The following is a 6,185-nucleotide window of genomic DNA, read 5'->3' on the forward strand; positions in this document are numbered from 1 at the left end:
GCTTCCTGTCAATCCGTCCCACTGTGTGGACCTGCTGTGCTGGTGCCGTGATGTGGCCCAGGCCAGCACAAACCCGCTGCAGGTCCACATGTCGGCAGCACCACACTCCCTCCCGCGGCAAAGCTACTGGCCCCTTCTAGCTTCCAGAGCTGATTTCCAGAGGCCACACACCTTTGTTCTAAAATTTGTACCTGGGCTTAGTTTTAATCAGGTGCGGTAAGGTGGCAGATGTGGAGACGACTTCCTGCAAAGATGATATATTACATTTCCCAAGAGAAGGGGGCACAGCACACAGGGCCACAGAGTGGTGGGGAGCCCCAGTTCATGGGGGCGCCGCAGGAAGGGCAAATGAGGCAGGGTGGACGCTGCCAGATGAGATCAGGACAGGGTTGGAGTTGGAGCGACTTCCCTGGGTCCTGGGCTCGGCAGCCCCTGGTCAGTCAATACCTTACCCTGGGGTGACTGAGGGCAGGGACACTGGCTTGGTGTGAGTGTGACAAGGAGGCACCTGTGAGCTCTGGGAGCTGTGGTCTCTCCAGGATCAAGACCCCCAAGGCCAGTGCATTAAGAATACAGAAAATAGGCCGGGTGCGGTGGCTCACGCCTAGAATCCCAGCACTTTGGGAGGCCAAGGTGGGCAGATCACCTGAGGTCAGGAGATCGAGACAATCCTGGCCAACATGGTGAAACCCTCTCTCTACTAAAAATACAAAAATTAGCCAGGTATGTTGGCGGGCACCTGTAGTCCCAGCTACTTGGGAGGCTGAGGCAGAAGAATTGCTTGAACCCGGGAGGCGGAGGCTGCAGTGAGCCAGGATTGCGCCACTGCACTCCAGCCCGGGCAACAAGAGCAAAACTCCTTCTCGAAAGAAAAAAAAAAATGCAGGTAATACAGTCAGAATGGACAGGAAGAAAAGAGAAAAAAATTCTACGCACCTGGAGATATAAGCCAGATTTTTAAGACAAAAACCAAGATTTTTGTTTAAGAGGAAAAAACGGAGGGAAAAAGATGCAGCAGACAGGGGCCATCCTGAGGGGGCAGCTTCCCTCCCCTCCTTCCCTTTTATCAGCCAGAGACAGAAACTAAAAATCAGGGTTTAGGGTGGATCAAAGCCTAAGCAGAAAGAAGGGATGGTGGTGGGGAGAAAGGAAAAAAACAGTAACTACCTAGATACAAGCAGAGAAAACAAAGGCCCAATTTTGCCTGTTCTTTCACCAGGAAAAAATAACGGGTGCCTCATGGTGGGTTTTCACAATCTTGAGGCTGCAGTCGCCCCTTAGGCCCCACACCCTGCACCCAGCAGGGTCTCAACCAGTGACTCCCCAGTCAGCAACCGGCCAGCATGCATTGGGCAGACGTGGCCTCTGTTCCACTCAGGGCCCATTTCAGCCACCTCGAAGCCGACGCTGCAGTTCACCGCCACCTCCAAGGACACAGCCCACCTTTTCTAGGCTGCGCCGGGACCTCCGCAGACCAGACCTCCTTCAGAGGCGCGGGCCCACATGCATGGAAAACGCCCTCCTACTGACACAGTACAATATCTTTTAGTTCTTTTTGGGTTCTGGTGGCAACATATTCCTCATTTCCAAATTTTATGTCCAAATAAAAACCAGCCAGGGTGGTGGCTCACGCCTGTAGTCTCAGCACTTTGGGAGGCTGAGGTGGGAGGATCACTTGAGCGCAAGAGTTCGAAACCAGCCCGGGCAACACAGAGGGACCCTATCTACAAAAAATATATAAATAAAAAATTAGCCGGGTGTGCACATGCCTGCAGTCCCAGGTACTCAGGAGACTGAGGTGGGAGGCCTGCTTGAGACTGGGAGGTCGAGGCTGCAGTAAGCCGTGATTGCGCCACTATACTCCAGCCTGGGCACAGAGCAAGACCCTGTCTAAAAACAAAACAAAACAAATTAAAATCTGCAGGCACTCTTGTTAGTGCCCTCAGAGACTCCACTGTAGAGGCGTTGGCAGCCTCTTCTTGGCCAGCTGGCATCTCTCAGCCACCCCTGACAGCCATAAGCTGCCCAGCAGCTTCTGATGCAAGAACCAGCAAGAACTTGGCCTTGTGCCATCCACTTTTTTTTTTTTTTTTGAGATGGAGTCTCGCTCTGTCACCCAGGCTGGAGTACAGTGGCACGATCTCAGCTCACTGCAAGCTCCGCCTCCCGGGTTCATGCCATTCTCCTGCCTCAGCCTCCCGAGTAGCTGGGACTATAGGCGCCCACCACCTCACCCGGCTAGTTTTTTGTATTTTTAGTAGAGATGAGGTTTCACCGTGTTAGCCAGGATGGTCTCGATCTCCTGACCTCGTGATCCGCCCGCCTTGGCCTCCCAAAGAGCTGGGATTACAGGCGTGAGCCACCATGCCGGGCCAGTGCCGTCCACTCTTAAAACCACAAGTGACTGGCTGACCCCAGGGTCTCCCGGGAGAGAGGCTGTCACCGACCCTGAGCTTCTGGCCCCATCCCCAGCTGCCCGTATGCGCCGGGGCATAGGACCAGCACCCCACAAGCTCAGCTCGACTGCCGAGGACTCTCTAGGCAGGATGGAGGCAAAGCTGTCCTTTGCTGTCTTGCACCCGTGGGAGGGGGCGGCTTCCCCTGTCTTCAGTGGCTTGCTGGATGCCAAGTGTGGGAGGAGATCACCTCCCGTAGACCCCTGGGCTGCCTGGCAAGCCCCGTTGGACTCTCTTGAGCAAAGAGAAATGGGCGCATGCAGGAGGGCACGATGCTGCTGGCCACGCTGCCTGGGGAGCCCGGCGACGGCTGCTGCTCCACCCCTGCCCGGATGTCTCGGGTGAAAGGCGGACCCGGAAGTAACGTGCCAGGTGTGGTCTCAGCCCTGAGTGCCTCTGCCGACCAGCGGCCTTTTCCCCAAGTTTATTATAAGCCACTGGGCCATTACCCAAAAGGTGTCCCCTGCAGGGCAGAGACCTGTGTGAATCTCTTGCCTCACAGAGCCCCAGAATCTAAATCAGAATCGCACACGTCTCTACACACAGCAAGGCCTTCCTCCCAGCCTGTCATGGCCGGGTCTGTGTGTCTCCCCACACCTCATTGAAACAAATCCTGGGGACACATTTTAGAACAACCTTTCGATCTCTCCTGAGGCCATCACAGCCTCCTCTGTATCAAATCCCCCTCCGCCTCCCCTGTACAGGAACACCGAGATTACACTCCGGGCCCGTCTGGACACCCGGGATTATCTCTGCGTTTTAGACGCTTCAAGGAACCACGTTTGCAGGCGCTCACCACGGGAGGCGACAGGCACAGGCCTGGACAGGACGGAGGGCATCTTCGGGAGGCTTTCCTCCCCTCTCACTCCACTTTTCCCTCAGGACACCTGTGCTGCTGTTGCTGTAAATCCTAATTCCCCAGAAATATGTGAAACCCTGTAACATGATTGTTTTATGCGGTTACGATTCATTAGGTTTGTACACAATATACCCTTTCTGTTGCTTTTGTTGGGGCTCAGAAAATGACACCCGGAGTGAAGGCCTTGGAAGCCAGGCCTTCTCCTGCCCCGTTTCTGGCCCCTTATTCTCCGAGGCAGGTCGTAGAAACCTGAACCCCTTTTCCCCATAAACCTAAAGCCAGCCATAAACCTAAAAGTATGACTCTAATAACCTTCCTGTCTTTCTGTGTAAAAACTGGCCATAAAGGAATTCTCTGGCCTGCCTTGTTTGACTGCAGGTGGTCAGACCCCTATTCCGGGGGATTGTGCCCCCACCCAGCAAGAAGGAGAGCTGCAGAGAGAGGCTGCCAGGAACCGAAGCACACGGGCCTCACTGGGCCCCCCGGGAGTCTGTTAGCCTGTCAGGTCTTAACCTTTCGTCCAATCCTATTTCCAGACGTCACAGAGCCTGAGTATAAAATGCAGTTTCCCCTGCGCCTTTAGGTCTTTGCTCTGAAAGCTCCAGTGTCACATAAAACTACAATCCAAGAAATCTGTGTACCTTTTTGGTGAAACTTCAGACAGGGAGGGGAAGTTTTCCCATCCCCCCTGCACTCTTCACTTCTTCCTGCACCTCTGAGCTGGGATTTGGGACTTCCTTCCTTCTACTTGAAGAACACCATTTAATATTGTCTTTTCTCTTTGAAACAGGGTCTTGCTCTGTTGCGCAGGCTGGAGTGCAATGACGCGATCTCAGCTCACTGCAGCCTCTGCCTCCAGGGTTCAAGCAATTCTCCTGCCTCAGCCTCTCAATCAAGTAGCTGGGATTACAGGGATGCACTACCACACCCGGCTAATTTTTTTGTGTGTGTGTGGAAATGGGGTTTCACTATGTTGGTCAGGCTGATCTCAAACTCCTGACCTCAGGTGATCCACCTGCCTCGGCCTCCCAAAGTGCTGGGATTATAGGCATGAGCCACCACACCCAGCCCAATATTTCTTTCTTTCTTTCCTTTTTTAGACAGAGTCTCGCTCTGTCACCCAGGCTGGAGTGCAGTGGCGCAATCTCGGCTCTCTGCAACCTCCACCTCTTGGGTTCAAGCGATTCTCTTGCCTCAGCCTCCCTAGTAGCTGGGACTACAGGCATGTGTGACCACCCCCGGCTAATTTTTTGTATTTTTGTAGAGACGGGGTTTCACCGTGTTAGCCAGGATGGTCTCGATCTCCTGATCCGCCTGCCTCAGCCTCCCAAAGTGCTGAGATTACAGGCATGAGCCACTGCGCCTGGCCCAATATTTCCTTTCTTCCTTCCTTCCTTCCTCCCTCCTTCCGTCTTTTCTTTCTTTTTTTTTTTGAGATGGAGTTTCGCTTTGTCACTCAGGCTGGAGTGCAGTGGCGTGATCTTGGCTCACTGCAACCTCCACCTCTTGGGTTCAAGGGATTCTCCCGAGTAGCTGGGACTACAGGCACCCACCACCATGCCTGGCTAATTTTTTGTATTTTTAGTAGAGACGGGGTTTCACCGTGTTAGCCAGGATGGTCTCGATCTCCTGACCTCGTGATCCGCCCGCCTCGGCCTCCCAAAGTGCTGGAATTACAGGCGTAATTCCAGTAGACTTTTGTTATACAATATACAAGGCATATTCCAAACTGTGAATGTCCCCATTGTGCACTTTATAATTTTTCCTGACCCGGATCCATTCCAGCACTGTACAGTGAGGACTTCTGTTTTTGTTTGTTTTACCTTCCTCCAGGGAAGGTTTGCTTTTGTGTCCGCAAGTGTCCAGGTGAGCGGCTCACCTTAATTCTCTCAGGGCTTGAGGTGATTTAAGGCTGGCTTCAGTCCCCGCAAAGACAATTCTGTTTCTGGTTCACCTTTGCTTTTAGGGGATAGCCCTTTGGGGTCCCAAGAAAAGCCCAAAGTCTTTACCAGGCACCACTGCCTGAGCCTCGACTTTTGTCGTGTGGCCACAGCGTGGGGAACGCATCAGTGTGTCACCATGTCTTGTGTGGCTGGGATACGCTGTAGGGGTGTTAGGTCGCGGCCTCAAAGCTGGCCCCACCCCCTCCCGGCTTGGCCCTGCAGAGCCCCTCGGCCTCCTCTGAGCTCCCAGCGCCTTGGACGGTTCCGTGCAGCGCTCTCCAGCTCTGTTGGTTGCTCTCAGGAGGTGGCTGGTCTGAAATAATTGTTTCCATTGCTGTGTCCAGCGCCATGGTGTGGGACTGGTGGTTTCTTAGTTTTTTTCAGTTCTCTGACGCTTTGAGGAATTGTTTTTAAAGCAGTTTATCTACCATTTTAGTTGTTTTCTCTGGGGTTGTTGGACGGAGGGTCTTACCCGCTGTTCCTGGAGACAGTTCTGTACTGGCATGTTTTTCTCGCCTTTCCCTTCCTTTCTTACCTTTTAGTTTTTCATTGAATTTTATTACTTTTTTTTTTTGTATTACATTTTTCCTCCCTGCTAATTTGGAATATATACACACTATTTCTCTTTTAAATGGCTAATCATGACATTTTACCTTGCAATTTCAACATAAGAAGTTCTAATGTTAAGAATATTTTAACTCCATCCCCAAAATAAAAAGACTCAGAACACTGTAACTCTAATGATCCTTCCCCCAACTTACAGAGGATTATTGTCCAGTATTTTCATTTTGTTAGTAGACTGTTCTTTTTTCCTTTTTTTTTTGGTACTTTTTTAGAGATGGGTCTCATTTTGTCAACCAGGCTGGAATGCAGCGGTGTGATCACAGCTCGCCTCAGCCTTCAACTCCTAAGCTCAAGCAATCTCCC

This window comes from Macaca fascicularis, chromosome 5 (assembly GCF_037993035.2).
Source record: "Macaca fascicularis isolate 582-1 chromosome 5, T2T-MFA8v1.1".
In the NCBI taxonomy this organism is placed as follows: domain Eukaryota; kingdom Metazoa; phylum Chordata; class Mammalia; order Primates; family Cercopithecidae; genus Macaca; species Macaca fascicularis.